This window comes from Cottoperca gobio, chromosome 11 (assembly GCF_900634415.1).
Source record: "Cottoperca gobio chromosome 11, fCotGob3.1, whole genome shotgun sequence".
Lineage (NCBI taxonomy): Eukaryota > Metazoa > Chordata > Actinopteri > Perciformes > Bovichtidae > Cottoperca > Cottoperca gobio.
In genome coordinates, this window is record NC_041365.1 from 21,526,612 (window position 1) to 21,547,569 (window position 20,958).

At 40.2% G+C, this 20,958-nt stretch overlaps 1 protein-coding gene across 7 annotated transcripts in view; it reads right to left on the minus strand.

Moving 5' to 3' along the window:
- thrb (thyroid hormone receptor beta) overlaps positions 1 to 20,958 on the minus strand; it is a 94,338-nt gene that overhangs the window by 31,084 nt on the left and 42,296 nt on the right. For 4 of the 7 annotated variants that reach the window (XM_029442949.1, XM_029442951.1, XM_029442955.1 and 1 more), the window contains exon 2: positions 11,599 to 11,665. The exons of the other annotated variants lie outside the window; for them this stretch is intronic. The gene's annotated coding sequence lies outside the window, so the exon portion shown is untranslated. The remainder of the gene's footprint in view (positions 1 to 11,598; positions 11,666 to 20,958) is intronic. 7 annotated transcript variants of the gene reach the window in all.

The following is a 20,958-nucleotide window of genomic DNA, read 5'->3' on the forward strand; positions in this document are numbered from 1 at the left end:
TATTAGTCTACTTTGACTTTAGATGTCAGTTTATACATTACACCTCAGACTATTTTGTCCACCTCATTATATCCACGAGAGACTCAACTCTGTAAAACACTTCCAGCTGAGTGTGTACAATAAGCGTCCGGTTCTTATGCTAAGCTAGGCTAATCATCTGCCGTAAGTGAACCAACGTTACTCAGTGAAGCCTGAGCTTCCCCATGTGAACCTCAGCGGGACGTTATCTTTTGTGAGATAAACATCAGAAACTCAGGTTACAGAGTAATCTACTGGAAATGGCCGCTGGCTGCTGATTGGCCGACGCAGTTCTGCTGGATGGCGTTGTGTTTCTTCCTGCGGCGCTACCTGCACGCAGTATTTATGTTTAACTTGTTTCTTCTTCTCATGATCCCACAGACGATGACGGTTTTCAACAGACTTAACATTCAGAACATTTACAGCAAAAGGGAAGAGCGGGGGTGTGTGGTCTGTGAGATCCCAAAATACACTAACAAATAATAAAACAAGAGCCCCCCCCGGACTGATGGAGTCACAGGAGTCCAAAGGTCTCAGACTTCAACAAACATAGATCCTATTTTTCTTTGTTCTGTCTCCAAGGAGATTATAATCCAGCCGTCTGCATGTTAAACATTCAGGTGAAATGATTTCTCACGGAGATGTTTAACGTCCATGAAACCACATCGAGTAGTAATCTATTACAGGAAGAGGGTTTGCATCATCGTTACAAATGATAGGTGCAGAGGAACAACACGTCCTCAGCTTCACCTCAACCTTCCATCAAACCGCTTAAATAAACTACAGCCACACATTTCCATTTTGTCTCTGAAGGTCAAGAAAAACTGCTAAAAGAATCACAGCTTCTAGAATTCCTTCGCACTGAAGAACAGCTTGAGAAGCATCACAGGAAACTCTGCTTCTTCCCCTCGAGAGCATTTCATATCCAGACACCAGCTGGGGAACGCTGCTTCTTCCATACAACAGGTTTCTAAAGCCCTAATGAGGAGACACACACACACACACACACACACACACACACACACACACACACGCGTTGGAACACATGTGAAGGTAGATGGAAGGAGAAGGCAGACTGTAATGTACAGACAGACAGACGAGTGCAGGTCACTGCAGGACACAGCGGAGCGAAGAGGAACTCCTCATGGGGACGTTTTTATCCACAACCTCGTATCTATATCACACACAGGCTGTTGACGGAGCAAACACACACACACACACACACACACACACACACACACACACACACACACACACACACTGTTTGTGTCGCGTGTGAAAGCTAAAGTCAATGTTGACTTATCGTTTAGTATCACATCAGATAATAAATGTCCTGTGAATCTCCTTGTTGTTGACATGTGCTTTATAAATAACAGAAGTTACGTAACAATAACTAAACATAATCAAGTAGTTTTATTTCTGGTTTCATGTTGGATTCATTTATAAATTCCTAATAATCTGTTTAGACGAACAAACTCTTATTTAATTCTTTATAAATAACAAACTCTTATTTAATAACTCTATAAATAATTCTTTTATAAATAACAAACTCTTATTTAATTCTTTTATAAATTACAAACTCTTATTTAATTCTTTTATAAATAACAAACTCTTATTTAATTCTTTTATAAATAACAAACTCTTATTTAATTATTTTATAATTACAAACTCTTATTTAATTCTTTTATAAATACAAACTCTTATTTAATTATTTTATAAATAACAAACTCTTATTTAATTATTTTATAAATAACAAACTCTTATTTAATTCTCTTATAAATAACAAACTCTTATATAATTATTTTATAAATAACAAACTCTTATTTAATTCTCTTATAAATTACAAACTCTTATTTAATTATTTTATAAATTACAAACTCTTATTTAATTATTTTATAAATAACAAACTCTTATTTAATTATTTTATAAATAACAAACTCTTATTTAATTCTCTTATAAATAACAAACTCTTATTTAATTATTTTTATAAATAACAAACTCTTATTTAATTCTCTTATAAATTACAAACTCTTATTTAATTATTTTATAAATAACAAACTCTTATTTAATTCTCTTATAAATTACAAACTCTTATTTAATTCTCTTATAAATAACAAACTCTTATTTAATTCTCTTATAAATAACAAACTCTTATTTAATTATTTTATAAATAACAAACTCTTATTTAATTTTCTTATAAATAACAAACTCTTATTTAATTATCTTATAAATAATAAACTCTTATTTAATTCTCTTATAAATTACAAACTCTTATTTAATTCTCTTATAAATAACAAACTCTTATTTAATTATCTTATAAATAATAAACTCTTATTTAATTCTCTTATAAATAACAAACTCTTATTTAATTATTTTATAAATAACAAACTCTTATTTAATTATTTTATAAATAACAAACTCTTATTTAATAGACTTGCTAGATGGGAGAGTTTGTTGGTTCCCAAAGTATTTTAAAAACAGTAAATTATTGTAACACAGATCATTTAAAGATAGGTTTGTATTATGGCTATAAGTGTTTAACTTCATTTCTGAGAAGATTTATTTTTATTGTACAATTCTTCAGAACCTCAATCCCACTTTCTTTAAACGTCCCGTCTGCTCACAGCGACGGTTCATGTGTGTCAACAGATATTTGCATATGAATGAGAGGAAAGCTTTGAGGTGAAGCCTCGACACACACACACACACACACACTCACACACACTCACACACACACACACACACACACACACACTCACACACACACTCACACACACACACACTCACACACACACACACACACACTCACACACACACACACACACACACACTCACACACACCTCACAGCGAGCCGTTTCAGGACACAATTCCATCAGACAGGATTTCCACAGATGGCGATTTACTTTGGGAAGTGGGGAAATCATGCAGCTGAGTGCTTTTTGTGGCTCCCTAATTACCATTTCTGCACTTTAGTGCTGCAAATAAACAAAAGTGACAATAATGGAGTTTCCCCGCAGGCGTAAATTAGCAGCAGAGGCAGAGAGCGGGGTCGGACGAGCTTCGGCCTTCTCTGCCGTCATGTTTGCAGCGTCTAATTTTCTGTTCTTTATTCTTCAGCGTTAAACGCAGAGAGAGTCGACCTCTGTGTGGCCGGGTCACCTCACCGGTGCAACCAGAGCGTTCTGTGCAGGGATTTTCTTTCAAGGTACAAAAAGGTCTTGAAGACGACTTTGTGATCTGAAGGTGGAGGAAGTCTTCGCTCATCATCAGAGCTGCTGTAATGCAGAGCGCGGGGCCACACGCCGTGCGCTGATACTGAGGACAGAAGAAGCTGAATCAAGGTTATCGTTCAGACAAACTCTCATTTCTCCTCTTTTCTAGTTCACACAAACAGAATCTGTCAAACTTATAGAAACCCTCCAGAGTTTCCTCCCCGTCTTTGAACACGCCGGCGCACTGCTGCAGGCGTGGAGCTGTGGAGCGTCTCGCATGTCTTTGCTTGTACTGTACGTGCACTGTACGTGCACTGTACGTGCACTGTACGTGCACTGTACGTGCACATATTGATTTTTACTCTCGACTTTCCTGGAAAAGCCGGGAGCCCAAACGGAGCCACGTTTTACTCTTGACGAGAAAGTGCTGAACTTTGATGCTGAGCAACTTAAGCTGCAGCCTGCTGTTTATCTGTGAGTTATGTGTCACGGTGAGTACGGTGCGGGGGGGGGGGGGTTGCACGAGCTGGCAGCTTCAACAACCTGCTGTTTGCTTTAAACACCAAACATGGTCAGCTGTGTCGGTCACAGCTTCGCCCCCATACTAACATAAAGCAGAATTAAAGTTCTGTTCGACCTCACGGCGGCACATTTACTTATTTTGCACAGAAAACGTCTACATTTTTTATGTTTTTGTGTTTTGATGTGGATTGCACAACCCAAAAATACAGAGCGTAATAATATAATATAATAGATTCATTGATTTTGTTTGCAGTTCAACACTTTTACAGAAGTGTCTTTTATAATAGTGATTATTGGATTGTAGTTGTTGTAGTACTGCAGGTGTCCACCGGGGCAGATTAGCAGCTGAGTGATGACGTCACTTGGCAGCTTGGCACTTTGGGTTAAATAAGATTTATTGTTCTTTCCGTCTATAGCACTTAATTTACCCAAAACACCAACACGACCGGCCAACATGAAGTCAAACTGGACTTTTATTTATTCTCATATTTAACGAGACGAGTTTTGAAATGATTAACTTTCCATTTGTTATGAGACGAGATGAACGACTGCTTCAGATGTTTCACTCTTGGCGGCTGATTTGTTTCGCTTTCTCTGATTTGGACGATCGTCCGAGTGAAAGTTCGGGAAACAAAAGGCAAAAGCTGAAATACTTTCTGAGTCATTCAAATGGTTTGTGAAGTGTTCTGATGTGAAGCTCACAACACATGTCACTGCAGCAGCTTCACAGTAATAATGGCCGTCACTCTCACATTTGGTCCACAACTGGAGTCAATTCTGAAGCTTTTGATGTGCACTCAGAAGTAACCACATCCACCCTCCTTGTTCCTTTCTCAGATTTCACATCTTACAAGTGAAAACTCTCAACATGCAGTCCTCTGTTCTTGGAAGTCAGGGTCACCCATGGGTGTGCACATGTCTTGCGGGTGCGTTTGATGCGACACAGCAGCAATCTGGACGCACTTCCTTCTCTAAAGTTGGACACATCATTTCCCCACAACAGCTGCCACATCCACACTTTGTGCATCGCTGGAGCAAACAACCTGCCGTGTGTGTATCACACAGCACGTGGATTACTTCACCTCCTCCTGACAACACTTCATCCCTTTGTATATGTATGTGATGACATCACAAGGGGCTGAAATGACGGTGTGTGGTATTAAAGGGGTCACACGCAGTGACCTCCACACAGTTATTACCCACGCTGCAGCTCTACGAAGGGTTTTAGTGTCTTTCAGCTAATTGTTTTGTTTTTTCTGGCTCCACTTTCATCTACTGTGAACAACAAACACAGAGACACTAAAGCGACGGATGTGTTCCTCACGTGTTGAGACCAACAGCACACATGTTGAATGTTATCAGTTGTTACCATTATAATGCTGCAGGTGGAGCAAACTGCTCCTGCAGCACGCTGTGACACTGTTGGTTAACGTTGTGAAGAGAAACAAAACAAAAGCTTTAGGAAAGGATCGAGGTTTGGGTTCAAATAAGTATATTTGTTAGAGTAAGTACATTACACACCTCTGTAGTCAATGTTGCCTCAGCAGGATGACAGCTGGCTGCAGAAGCAGCGCTTACAGGAGAGTTAATATTACACTAACTGTTTGGTACCATGTTAGTCATAATAACTTTAGATAACAATGTTGTGTCTTCCCTTCAAAGTGAGATGAGGCTGCACTGATAACACATTCAGGAGTTATGTCTTTCACAAGAAATCGTAAGCGAAGATGTTTTTATGACACTGCTGCATGTTTCATATTCCCTCGTCTGCAACGTCCTCATTTAGAGAAGATCTGCGTTTCTAAGAATAACTTCAAGTTAGTCTGTAACGTGTAGGTGGAGAGAAAACAGTCCACACAACCTGCGTTCAGATCAACATCATGCTGTCTGTAATCATCGTATGGACACACACACACACACACACACACACACACACACACACACACACACACACACACACACACACACACACACACACACAGTAGCTGAAGAAGAAAGCAGTGAAATCAGGAAACAGGAAACAGACCCAGATGGAGAACATGTTGTACTCTTCCCTCATCGCTCACATTGAAAGAACATAAAGTGATTATTGCTGCTTCAGTTCGATGAGTCGAGCTGCATCTCAACACTTTTATTTTAGTATTATTTCCACATCAAAGTTCTGCAGACCTGAGGTGGAAGACGAGGCTGCTGTAAATCACCCTTTAGACTTCACATCCAACGTTAGAGCTGCAGAGTTCTGCAGAAACTCTTCGCCACAGCGGTGCACACAATACAGAAGAAGACCTTCAGCTGACTCCCTTCTCGTTTTCTCTGATGCCTGTTATTGGTTAGTTTTACACACTTTTCTCAAATGTCAGCGCTACCCTGTAAAACCTTTTGCCAACATGAATGAGGGAAGCAGATCTCTGCAATGGGAAACACAGTGATACAACAAGTCAATGGAGATATGGCCGCAGCTTAAGGCAAGAAAGAAGTCCACATTCTTTGAGTCTGACATAAAGATAATGGAAAGCACATTTGTATTGACACCCTTTCGCCTCGAGCCAGAGATGACTGATGTATTGTTCAGCTGAGAGCGTCCTGTAAAGCCGTCGCACAAAGTGACACAAAGTGGGGGACACAAAGTGACGTTTATTAAAGGGGGACACAAAGTGACGTTTATTAAAGGGGAACACAAAGTGACGTTTATTAAAGGGGGACACAAAGTGACGTTATTAAAGGGGGACACAAAGTGACGTTTATTAAAGGGCGAACACAAAGTGACGTTTATTAAAGGGGGACACAAAGTGACGTTTATTAAAGGGGGACACAAAGTGACGTTTATTAAAGGGGGACACAAAGTGACGTTTATTAAAGGGGGACACAAAGTGGGGACACAAAGTGACGTTTATTAAAGGGGGACACAAAGTGACGTTTATTAAAGGGGGAACACAAAGTGACGTTATTAAAGGGGGACACAAGTGACGTTTATTAAAGGGGGACACAAAGTGACGTTTATTAAAGGGGGACACAAAGTGACGTTATTAAAGGGGGACACAAAGTGACGTTTATTAAAGGGGGACACAAAGTGACGTTTATTAAAGGGGGACACAAAGTGACGTTTATTAAAGGGGGACACAAAGTGACGTTTATTAAAGGGGGACACAAAGTGACGTTTATTAAAGGGGGACACAAAGTGACGTTTATTAAAGGGGGACACAAAGTGACGTTTATTAAAGGGGGACACAAAGTGACGTTTATTAAAGGGGACACAAAGTGACGTTTATTAAAGGGGGACACAAAGTGACGTTTATTAAAGGGGGACACAAGTGACGTTTATTAAAGGGGACACAAAGTGACGTTTATTAAAGGGGAACACAAAGTGATGTTTATTAAAAGGGAACACAAAGTGACGTTTATTAAAGGGGGACACAAAGTGACGTTTATTAAAGGGGGACACAAAGTGACGTTTATTAAAGGGGGACACAAAGTGACGTTTTAAAGGGGGACACAAAGTGACGTTTATTAAAGGGGGAACACAAAGTGACGTTTATTAAAGGGGGACACAAAGTGACGTTTATTAAAGGGGGACACAAAGTGACGTTTATTAAAGGGGAACACAAAGTGACGTTTATTAAAGGGGGACACAAAGTGACGTTTATTAAAGGGGGACACAAAGTGACGTTTATTAAAGGGGGACACAAAGTGACGTTTATTAAAGGGGAACACAAAGTGACGTTTATTAAAGGGGGACACAAAGTGACGTTTATTAAAGGGGGACACAAAGTGACGCAACGCATCAACATGTTCACCGCACATTTTCAGAGTTATACTGAAATTCGCAACTTGTTTTCTTGTCTACATGAAATAGCCACACGATAAACCCTTTTTTGTGAATTCAATTCTTGACAAGTGAAAAGTATTTTCTCATTCAATTAAAGACTTTAATGCAAAATAAACATAAAATTATAGAGAATATATATATATATATATATATATATATATATATATATATATATTCAGCTACACACTGTCTTTACATGCATGCACACAAATATGCAGTAATCAGTAAGACAATATTTTTGATTTAACAGAGTTTGGTCTCGATATATAATTTCATTACGATATAATTCCATTTAAAGCGATAAATTATTTTATTGATATTTATTATTTTATAGGTCACAAAATAAACATAAATATGTGTCGTAATAAAACACAGACAATCTATACAGCTGTGTTTTATGGGATTTGTGAAAACATTTACAAATGTTATGAAACTTAAAACTTTTATTATCGTACATTTAAAGTTATACAAAGTATATATATATATATATATATATATATATATATATATATATATATATATATTAATGTATTATATATTTATTTATATATATATTCATATAAATTATTAATGTATTATATATTTTTATATTTATATATGTATTTATATATAAATATATAAATAAATATATTAATATTAATATATATAAATATTAATGTATTTATTAATATATATATTAATGTTTATTCATGCATGCTTATTAATTCTGGAAGTATACATGGTATGTTGTGAATGTGTGGACATTGGCTTGGGCTGAATAATGTATTAATATTAAGTGTAATATTAATATTAATATTAAATATGGTCCAGCTGATAATCCAGTGTTGGCTCTGAACACTTTGAATGAAAGCTTTAATTCCTTTTGGAAGATAAACTTTGTTCTCACAGAATAAATCTGTCACTGCCAAACGTCTTCGTGTGAAGGTGAAGTTCATGTTTTGATTGGACGGTTAACGTTGTGCTTCAGCGCTGTGGACGTCTGCGCCCTTATATGTACAAATCTCCCCACAGAGAGTAAAACAAGCTTCAGAGTTCACGTGTCGCCTGGTGCAGCGCTCTGGTCTCATGGAGGCAACGTTACTGTTACAGTGACGCTGCAGAAATACTGATGAGTTGGCAAATAATGTGTTGTCGAAAACACTTGTTAGACATCATCATTTAAAGCAGAACAGCCAAACATCAAAGAGAAGAACGCACAAACAATACGTTTGTACGTTCGGTAACAAATAAAATAAAAGACATAATACGGAGAAAGTTTATGTAATATTCACAGGAAGAAATCTGCTCAGAAGGAATTTAAATAGTTTTTAACAAACGTCGTTGCTGTTTGTGTAAACTGTCCAGTTATTGCTGCGCATTGAATATAATATTAAATATTAACTCACTGAACGTGTAATGAAGTATTTTCACTTTAAGCTATTTTATTCTTCTGCTTGACTTAATTTGAGGAGGATAATGTTGCACTTTAAGTCACTTTATTTGCTGAAGTTACTTTGCAGATTAAGATTTAACATAAAAAACAGACATTTTAAAGCAGTTGTTTTCAACCCGCCTGGCTTCTGTCCCTGCACACAAAGAAGCCACAAAACAACAACACATTACGACCCGAAGACGTCCAATTACTCAACAATCCACAAGAAAGAAACGTCCAGAAGATGAAAACATATTTGTCTCAGTCTATCTTGGGACCCTGTGGAGGGCCTCGCCCCTCAGGTTGGGAACCACTGAACGTAACTGTAAAGAGTACAATTTACTAATAATACTTTGACTTAAGGAGGATCTTGAAAGCAGGACGTGTTGTATTATTACTTTATTAGCATTATTATGTTTATTATATCTTCTTAACGATTTAGCGCTCAGTGGTCCAGTGAGAAACATGAAGTGTGCTGCAGACGTGTCAGTGACATGTCTCCGTGTCCCACTTCACATGTGTTTTTACCTGTTTGTGAGTAAACGGTGCAGCAACACAAAGGTGAGACAGGAGACAGGAGAAGCTGCGTCAGCTGTGATAGAGATGTTTTGTAAACTCCACAAAGGGCATCAGGACTTCATGCGGGTCTAAACATCAGCCCTGAATCGACACCGCTGAGCGGCGGTAAACAATCGGCGCGGCCTTGACCAATATGCATCTTCTCTGGGGTGGCATTCAGATAAGAGTCCATCTTGATCCGCCGAGCGTTATGCCTCCGGCTCTCTAATACTTTATTTACGAAGCTGCATCACACTGTGCAACGTGATACGAGCTCGTCATCATGGCAACTGGTATCACAAAAAGGACAGCAGATGGTGTTTTCATTAAAGAATTCAGGCCGATAGAAGAATCAACCGAATGACTTTGTGTCGGCGTCTCCGGTGCACTTATCATATTACATTAAGGGAAAAACACACAGGCCAATGTGAAGAAGGATCCACGGGAGCGCCGACGTGTTCCTGTTACACTGTGCACAGTCATGAGCAGCATCCCTCGCCGGAGCCTGAGCGCGTCCAAATAATGCATCACTACAAGCAGTAATCTGTGCAGCAGTGAGGACACGCTAACCTGCACCATGGGGGGGTAGCATCTGAGCTACGTCGCTGCAACAGTTTCCCCTTTTATGTGCGCAGATGGAAAGCTTGTTGTTTTCCACTCTGACAGGCTGTTGTGCTTCACTTTTAATAAGCTGCCACAGATATTTCCCTCCTCGTGTTACACGTTGTACCAAAGTGCAGATTTATCGTAACTCAAGCCTTCGCTTCACGCCGCCGCCTTACAAGCGTTTCACTCATAACTCTGTCGTTGATTAGCGGACATTAAATCACTCAGGGAGGTTTAGATGTAGCAGTATTTGTGTTTTTGTGCTTTTTATAGCCGAAGTTTTACTATAATTCTGCACATAAAGCTGCATAACCAGGACTTTAGATGAAACTGTTGGATTTGACAACATTCAGTGTGTTTACGTGCACTGAAAGGGAGATTACGGATCCTTTCAACCCATAAATATGCCCATTACATTGTAACTCCCTCCGCAGTTAGCCATTATGGCTGTTATGGCTAACTGCTAACTGCCAGTGGGCTCCTCTCTGAGTTGACTTTGGGTCGGACTCAGAGACAAGTGTTTGAAATGATTCCTATATATCTCATGTGGATGTGGAAAGCTGCATGATGATGTGCTTCTCATGTCGGCTTCAGAAACAGCAGCTCAAAGGAGACGAAATATTAACTAAGAGATGAGATCATGAAACCTCCCCACTTCATCGCGCACATTAACACACTACCTTTTATATTACAAGTGTTCTGACATATGCAAATGAGCATTATGTAATGTAACTGTTGTTTACAGAAATCTACACACACAAACACACAAAGTTAGTAAAATAAGCTCTCTTTAACCTCCTCACATGAGGGTTTATTTAACAGCGTTCTGAAGCTTGTGACTCATCAGAAGAGCGACTTGTCCTTGAGCTGTAAATGTGGCTTTTCCTATTTCTTCCCACAGCACTTACAGATCTTCTCGTCTTTGTTGGCTTCTTGCTTGAAAACATAGTGGACAGACTCCACCTGCTGAAGAGATACGCCCCGACGCTGCAGAGCACAGCTGCTAAATGCATCTCAAGGTGAGAAAGTCCAACTTAGAAACTCAACATGGAGGAGAAGACCTTGACATGCTCAGAAGTAAAATAAATCTTTGCTCCAAATGATACAGATTTCCCAGAGCCCTGTGACTCCCCCTGTGGAAAACATGCAGAGTCTGCAGCTGTCAATCCCAGAGACGAGAAACACAAGAAACAGACACATCACCGTCTGGCACATAATGATGCAGCCTGGATCAGCACCAACGTCTGAGCTTCATTACATTTACATCACGCCTTGCAACTGCTAGAGTTTCTCTCCGTGCGTGTGTGTGTGCGTGTGTGTGTGTGTGCGTGTGTGTGTGTCTGGGCCCCAGCAGGGAGGTCTAGTGGAGAGAAACACTGTGTATTGGCATTCTGCAGGCTGCAGGACTCTCGCTGTGTGGAATTGAGCAACATGAAGGTCTTACCAGAGGAAGTGGGGAAGCCTGACTCCAGGCAGCGCTGAGGAGCTGCTGAGCTCCTCGAGAGAAACACCTACAAAAACACACACACACACACACACACACACACACACACACGCACAAGATGATGAGCAATCGAGGTACAATAATCACAGTCCAGCTAGGAAAGCCAGTAGGTCCTCAGACATGTTGCCATGGCGTTAAAAATTGAGCCGAGGCGTGTTTAAAGTTTAAAAGCTTCTGGCGCTGAGGGCACAGACATCATGAACATCTAGCACTCATTGTCTCTCTGCAGTCATACGTCAGAAGGAGTACATGTCATGCAGCGACAGTTTCACTCCTTCTGTGCCGAGTGTGTGCGGCAGGATGTTGTCAGAACACGACATCCGGCTCAGATGACCTACATGCAACACAGCAGCTCCCACAGCGGCCGAAAGGTCTGCTGGTCTCCACATGATGCTACGACCACAAACACTTCTACTCACGCTGCAGTAAGGGCGGAGGAATCACAGTATACATTTCTCTTCCTTTTTGCACCGACGGCCCTCAAATGAGTCATTTCATATTTGTGTGTGTGTGTGTGTGTGTGTGTGTGTGTGTGTGTCAGCTCCTGAAGTGAAGAACGGCATTTTGAGAGGAAAACGGCCATAAATAAAACAACAGCGACAAAACAACGGGTGCACAGAAGCAGAAATGGACTTTCAGTCTGGTGTTCTGCCAGAAATCATGGGACGTCATGTTAAGATCGGATGTGCTGTGATTATGGCGAGGGGTGAGGAAGGAAAGCATTTGTTTATGTCATTAATTCAGTGGCAGGAAAGGGCTGGTCCTCTCTCGCCAACAGACTTGTAATCACACTTAATGGCCGCTCTAATGGGAACGCTTCTCCTGCCTCCGTGCTCTGTCTGCAGTCTTTAACACACGAGTCCACACACAGACAAGCGTGCACGAGCATGCGAGCGTGCACACACACACGCAGTTCATCTGAGGGGAAATGTACTTACATCTGGATGTTTGTATAATACTGTCTGTCGGTACATGATCGAGTCCTTTCTGTACGTTTTGCTACTTTACATATTCTCTTCATTTGCATCCTGCAGCCGGTTGAAGCGCTTCTGCTCCGCATCAACAGTCTTCGCTCATTAAAGGATAATCCGCTTTATTACGTATTTTGACAGTCTTGGCCCCCATCAGTTAATTGTAGTCACCAAAGTAACACCGGGGAACACACAGTACACGGCACCGTCTTATACAAAGCTTAAATCTGCTTCAATACTTGAATCTTTAATTGCTGTTAGATATCTCACGGTCCGGCTCAAAACAAAGCGACCTTCATTTTGTACACGTTTCATGTCGTGTGCTATTATGAATTTTCACTATAAAGCACTGCTGTTTTTGAAAGTTGCTATAAAAACGATGGTAAATAACGACATCACGACAACAAAGCAGTGGTTCCTGCATTTGTTTTTTAAACATCGGTACTCCTTCATGGTGCTCCGTCCTTGCTGCACTATTATGACGAGCGAACACTGTGAGCTAATCTTTTTACTCGATGCTGCTGCAGATGGAAAGGCTAGCAGCGACATGCGGACATTGAGAAACGGTTGCAATTTAAAGAAAGTGGTTAACGTTGTGAATTGATACAAAACGTATTGATTAGGTTCAGTAAATGATAACGGTTTAAAATAAGTATGTTTGTTACATGACTTAGCTTACGTAAGTTACCTAAGTTTAGCGTATGTAACCTAAGTTTGGTGTACGTAACCTAAGTTTAACGTACATAACCTAAGCTTAGTGTACGTAACCTAAGTTTAAGGTAAGCAACCTAAGTTTGACGTACGTAACCTAAGTTTAGAGTACGTAACCTAAGTTTAAGGTACGTAACCTAAGTTTGGCGTACGTAATCTAAGTTTAACGTACGTAACCTAAGTTTAACGTACGTAACCTAAGCTTAGTGTACGTAACCTAAGTTTAAGGTAAGCAACCTAAGTTTGGCGTACGTAACCTAAGTTTAACGTACGTAACCTAAGTTTAGTGTACGTAACCTAAGTTTGCCGTACCTAACCTAAGTTTAGTGCACGTAACCTAAGTTTAACGTACGTAACCTAAGTTTAACGTACGTAACCTAAGTTTGCCGTACGTAAACTAAGTTTAGCGTACGTAACCTAAGTTTAGTGTACGTAACCTAAGTTTAACGTACGTAACCTAAGTTTGCCGTACGTAACCTAAGTTTAACGTACGTAAACTAAGTTTAGCGTACGTAACCTAAGTTTAGTGTACGTAACCTAAGTTTAACGTACGTAACCTAAGTTTGCCGTACGTAAACTAAGTTTAACGTACGTAACCTAAGTTTAGTGTACGTAACCTAAGTTTAGCGTACGTAACCTAAGTTTAGCGTACGTAACCTAAGTTTAACGTACGTAACCTAAGTTTGCTGTACGTAACCTAAGTTAAATTGTACGTAACGTAAGTAAACGTATGTAAAAATAAGTCACGTTTGGCTCAGGGGTGAAAGTCCTGCGTTAGCTTACTAAATTAATCAGCCTACATTAAGCAATTAAACTTAAATTAGGTACGTTAAATTTAGGTTACGTACCTTCGTTAAGTAGCTTACATAATGTAAGTAGTTTTCATAAGTGTACTTGTGTACGTAAATTTAAATAAGTCACGTTTCACACAGGACAGTCCAGAGGAGGAAAGTCATGTGTTTGTTTGACTTTCTCGCTCTTCTTCATCACCTGACTTCCCCTTTTGCTCCCGTCATAATTACTACGGCCACTAGAGGTCGCGGTTAAACAATAAATGTAAATATGGGTAATAAGCTGCTCGCACAGACGACCTATACGGCCACAGGTGGAGGATAACACACCGAGATATGCTGCAATACATCAATTAAGGCAGAGAAGAAGAAAACATGGATGTGAACAATGCTGGATGTCAAATACTTCAAAAGAGCGACTCGAAAATGTTTTACGATGTTTGTGATGTACTGAGTACAAACATAACTTCTGCTGATGTACAAGATAATTCCACAGGGTCCCTTTAAGAAGCCCCGGCAGACATGTACACATGTACACATTTACACAGGTGGACTGTGGTTTGGAAATGCAACTTTTTATAGAAGGAACATAATGTTCAGTGCACCAAAACTGCCAAAGAACAAACGATGCACTGCACGGAGCATTCAAGAAAAATGTGTTAGTTATGAATATATTAGAGCACATTATTTGTTATTACATTATAAATCTGACATTTCTTATGTCCTGTCTTCAGCTTCATGTCCAGGTGAGATGAGAGAATACTGTAAATCAAATCAAGTCAAATGTATTTATACAGCCCAATATCACAAATTACACATTTGTCTCAGTGTTTACAGACTGTACAGGATACGACACCCTCTGTCCTTAGACCCTCTGTCTTTAGACCCTCTGTCCTCACACACTCTGTCATTAAACCCTCTGTCCTCAGACCCTCTGTCATTAGACCCTCTGTCCTCAGACCCTCTGTCCTCAGACCCTCTGTCCTCAGACCCTCTGTCATTAGACCCTCTGTCCTCAGACCCTCTGTCCTCAGACCCTCTGACTTTAGACCCTCTGTCATTAGACCCTCTGTCTTTAGACCCTCTGTCCTCAGACCCTCTGACTTTAGACCCTCTGTCATTAGACCCTCTGTCTTTAGACCCTCTGTCCTCAGACCCTCTGACTTTAGACCCTCTGTCCTCAGACCCTCTGTCCTTAGACCCTCTGTCATTAGACCCTCTGTCTTTAGACCCTCTGTCTTTAGACCCTCTGTCCTCAGACCCTCTGACTTTAGACCCTCTGTCCTCAGACCCTCTGTCCTTAGACCCTCTGTCCTTTAGACCCTCCGTCATTAGACCCTCTGTCTTTAGACCCTCTGTCCTCAGACCCTCTGTCCTTAGACCCTCTGTCCTACTCTGTCCTCAGACCCTCTGTCCTTAGACCCTCTGTCCTTACACCTCTGTCCTTACACCCTCTGTCATTAGATCCTCTGTCCTCAGACCCTCTGTCCTTAGACCCTCTGTCCTTACACCCTCTGTCTTTAGACCCTCTGTCCTCAGACCCTCTGTCATTAGACCCTCTGTCCTTACACCCTCTGTCTTTAGACCCTCTGTCCTCAGACCCTCTGTCATTAGACCCTCTGTCCTTACACCCTCTGTCCTTAGACCCTCTGTTCTTAGACCCTCTGTCCTCAGACCCTCTGTCCATAGACCCTCTGTTCTTAGACCCTCTGTCCTTAGACCCTCTGTCCATAGACCCTCTGTCCTTAGACCCTCTGTCCTTAGACCCTCTGTCCTCAGACCCTCTGTCCTCAGACCCTCTGTCCTTAGACCCTCTGTCCTTAGACCCTCTGTCCTTAGACCCTCACATCGCACAAGGAAAAGCTTCCTAAAAGAAACCCCATAATTAAAGGGGTAAACATGTTAGAAACCTCAGAGAGAGACCGAGGAGGGATCCCTCTCCCAGGACGGACAGACGTGCAATAGATGTCGTGTGTACAGGATAAACAACATCGTACAAATACAACATTTGACAGAAATTATGTGTTGAAAAAGAGTTTTTCTTCTCTAGAGAAGTTTAACAGCATACCTGACTAATTAAAATGAATAGAATCCAAATTCTCCTGCAACATAACTAGTTATATCGTTACCTGAGGTTAGTGACACAAAGTATATATAAGACAATATGTAATATTGATTCTAACTTTACTGTTTTCGCACTAAATCTTTGCAGCCGCTTCCAGAACACTTCCAGACTGCGACGCTATTTTACAGAAATGTCAGAGTACACAAGAGAGACACGAGGAGGGAGATGAAAAGAAAGTGTGTGAAAAAAGAACACCCACTGTTACACTGTTACTCAGTTTCCATGGTGATTTGAGTTATATTTGACAATGTGACGCACAATTTCAGCTTCTACTTTATAGCTGTTAGTCATCTTGTTCCCGGTGCAGCGAGCTGAACGTATGAACGGTGCCGACCGCAGTAACTTGTGCTGAGGGGGAGACGGCTCCTCCTCACCATCATCCTCCTCAAGAGGGAAACGTAATGAATGCAAACTGGGGACTCCCCACTTCATGCTTCATGTGATTAGCACTGTGCACCCCAAATTACTTCACAATAAACTCTGAGGAATCGCTCCGGACGCTCCGAGCGTGCAGTGACCCGAGAGCTCCGAGTGCGTCCGATACTTAAAGACACAATAACAAGGCTCCAGCTGATATCACAGTTTATCATTCAAGTGTTTTTCATGCTGCATCGAATCTGCTCATATTAGCTTCAGGGATGATCACCCCCGTCACCTTCTGTGCAGCGAGAGGCGCCTCCATCCAGTTGTTTACATCAGTGTTTCTGCACACGGCTGCTGTTGTTGCGCTTCAGGCACCTGACGTGCATTTGTGGGTTTTATTTTGGAGAAACGGTCTAAACGCGCCGCAGGTTACAAAATGTTCAAACGCCCTAAATCACTGCAGAGCTTCCCTTCTGTCCATTCAGGTAAACACACGTACCAGACGTGTTTCTGTTGGTGTAAACATGTCGAGGGAGGAAGTTTAGGAACAAAAGAGAACGTCTTGATGAAAGTAGAGCAGCTTCAAACAATGGGCTTCATACAGGTCGGGAGAGCTCTTACCAAGATAAGGACCAGACCACTAAATGTTTTAAACGTGTGTAACGTCTGTCTTTACACCCTCTGTCCTTAGACCCTCTGTCCTTAGACCCTCTATCCTTAGACCCTCTGTCCTTACACCCTCTGTCTTTAGACCCTCTGTCCTTAGACCCTCTGTCCTTACAACCTCTGTCCTTACACCCTCTGTCCTTAGACCCTCTGTCTTTAGACCCTCTGTCTTTAGACCCTCTGTCCTTAGACCCTCTGTCCTTAGACTCTCTGTCCTTACACCCTCTGTCTTTAGACCCTCTGTCTTTACACCCTCTGTCCTTAGACCCTCTGTCCTTACACCCTCTGTCTTTAGACCCTCTGTCCTTACACCCTCTGTCTTTACACCCTCTGTCCTTACACCCTCTGTCCTCAGACCCTCTGTCTTTACACCCTCTGTCCTTAGACCCTCTGTCCTCAGACCCTCGGTCCTTAGACCCTCTGTCTTTAGACCCTCTGTCCTTAGACCCTCTGTCTTTACACCCTCTGTCCTTAGACCCTCTGTCATTAGACTCTCTGTCCTTAGACCCTCTGTCCTTAGACCCTCTCTATCCTTACACCTCTGTCCTTACACCCTCTGTCCTTAGACCCTCTGTCCTTTAGACCCTCTGTCTTTAGACCCTCTGTCCTTAGACCCTCTGTCCTTAGACTCTCTGTCCTTACACCCTCTGTCTTTAGACCCTCTGTCTTTACACCTCTGTCCTTACACCCTCTGTCCTTACACCCTCTGTCTTTAGACCCTCTGTCCCTTACAACCCTCTGTCTTTACACCCTCTGTCCTTACACCCTTTGTCCTCAGACCCTCTGTCTTTACACCCTCTGTCCTTAGACCCTCTGTCCTCAGACCCTCGGTCCTTAGACCCTCTGTCTTTAGACCCTCTGTCCTTAGACCCTCTGTCTTTACACCCTCTGTCCTTAGACCCTCTGTCATTAGACTCTCTGTCCTTAGACCCTCTGTCCTTAGACCCTCTGTCATTAGACCCTCTGTCCTCAGACCCTCTGTCCTTAGACCCTCTGTCCTCAGACCCTCTGTCATTAGACCCTCTGTCCTTAGACCCTCTGTCCTTACACCCTCTGTCCTTAGACCCTCTGTCCTTAGACCCTCTGTCATTAGACCCTCTGTCCTTAGACACCCTGTCATTAGACCCTGTCCTTAGACCCTCTGTCCTTAGACCCTCGCATCGCACAAGGAAAAACTTCCTAAAAGAAACCCCATAATTAAAGGGGGAAACATGTAAGAAACCTCAGGGAGAGACTGAGGAGGGATCCCTCTCCCAGGACGGACAGACGTGCAATAGATGTCGTGTGTACAGGATAAACAACATAGTACAAATACAACATTTGACAGAAATTATGTTGTGATCAAAAAGAGAGTTCTTCTTCTGTAGAGAAGTTTAACAGCATACCTGACTAATTAAAATGAATAGAATCCAAATAAGTCACATCATATCACGTTTAGACTTCTTTATGATGACGGCATTATTAAAGAAACACCATTGATGATGATATCGTGTCTCGTAGATGCTTTTTGATTTTCCTGAAACTGATCGACACTCGAGATCAAAATCACAAGTTTACTTTGTTTGGATTTATTTAACGAAGTTCTTCTTCTGCACTTTTTCCGGTGGCATCGCTCCAGCTCTTGTGCCAGAGTATTTGCACTCACAACACAAACCCTTATAGAGTTTAGGGGACATCGTGGGTGGATCTTATAAGTCCAAGTTTAATTTAATATCCTTTTCTTTTGTGATTCATGTTTAAAAAAAGACCAAACAGATCCTTGGAAAAGGAACCCATTCTACATACCCATGCTACACTTCTGTACCTCTACATACGGGGAATAAAGAAACCGAAACTGTGCAATTGCTTTTATTTTGAAGGTGTAAACCTGTGGATGTCCTGTAATGTGTCAGGATTTATGAGCTGAATGCATCATTAATACACGACTTGTGGAAACACAACTCATTACTGCTGAATGATTCGCAAAACATCCTCTTTAACTCTTAATGACTGAACATGTTAAAATGCTCTTTTGAATGTTTATTGTGATTCACTGAATTAATGAGGAACTTCTGATGTGACACGTTTTCATCCTAAAGACCATCAAAGCCAGACGTAGTATCGGGAGTTTAGATATTGATCCGTCTCCAGTTTCCCATGCGACAGGAAGAGCAGGTGAAGTCTGATCATTGCACTGCGGCCGTGTCTCCCATCCCTCCCTGCGATGTTTAAACCTGCTGGGAAAAGTGCAGAAAGTCTCGTATTGTTGCAAAGTTTTGAATGTGAAGCGGCCGTGTTACGCTCGTATCAACATTAACCTTAAAGCAGTTTCATCACAGCTTGTGGAGCACAAAGGAGTCTGCACCAGGAGCCGTGCAGCGTGTTGAAGAAAGGTAAAGTGAGAAGATGAAGGAAGGAGCAGAGGAAGGAACGCTGCTTTGAATGTTTGCCTTTAAAAAGAGATTTAACCTTAAAGCAGGAACCAGAGCAAAGCTGCAGGCTGAGCGTCCTGACGTGAACTCAACCTGAACCGGAGCGTCGCTAAGAATTCACTTTATATAGCAACAAAACAAAGTAGGACGTTGGGAGAGGAGGCGACCTGCAGAGGTGAGGCCGAGCAGTACGAGCAGCTGATTACGAACAATATGTGAAACAGCGCTCTCTAGTGGCCACGATGAACGAGACACGAGGAGCTCGTGTCTCGTAATCGTTTTAATCCGAACCTCAATCTTAAACTAAACAAATCAGATAGTTCTGTTTCACAACGTTAAGAAAATCATCGTTTCAGGATTCACTGGCAGTCGAACGCTGATGGTATCATGGTATGAGGACGTACAGAAGACAGAATAATGATAAATAATAATAATATATAATAATGATAAATAATAATAATATATAATCATGATAAATAATAATAATATATAATAATGATAAATAATAATAATATATAATAATGATAAATAATAATATATAATAATGATAAATAATAATAATATATAATCATGATAAATAATAATAATATATAATAATGATAAATAATAATAATATATAATAATGATAAATAATAATAATATATAATAATGATAAATAATAATAATATATAATAATGATAAATAATAATAATATATAATCATGATAAATAATAATAATATATAATAATGATAAATAATAATATATAATCATGATAAATAATAATAATATATAATAATGATAAATAATAATAATATATAATCATGATAACATAATAATATGATATAATAATGATAAATAATAATATGATATAATAATGATAAATAATAATAATATATAATAATGATAAATAATATATAATAATGATACATAATAATATGATATAATAATGATAATAATAATATGATATAATAATGATAAATAATAATAATATATAATGATAAATAATATATAATAATGATAAATAATAATAATATATAATAATGATAAATAATAATAATATATAATAATGATAAATAATAATAATATATAATAATGATAAATAATATATAATAATGATAAATAATAATATGATATAATAATGAATCAGAACATTTTGTCTGAAAACACGACCGACGACAGATGATTAATCTTCTCCTGATTTACAAATCAATTGACCGTTTAATTGTTCAGACACTAAGTGAATTATTGCCGAGATGTTCGATATGATAACGCTGAACGTCGA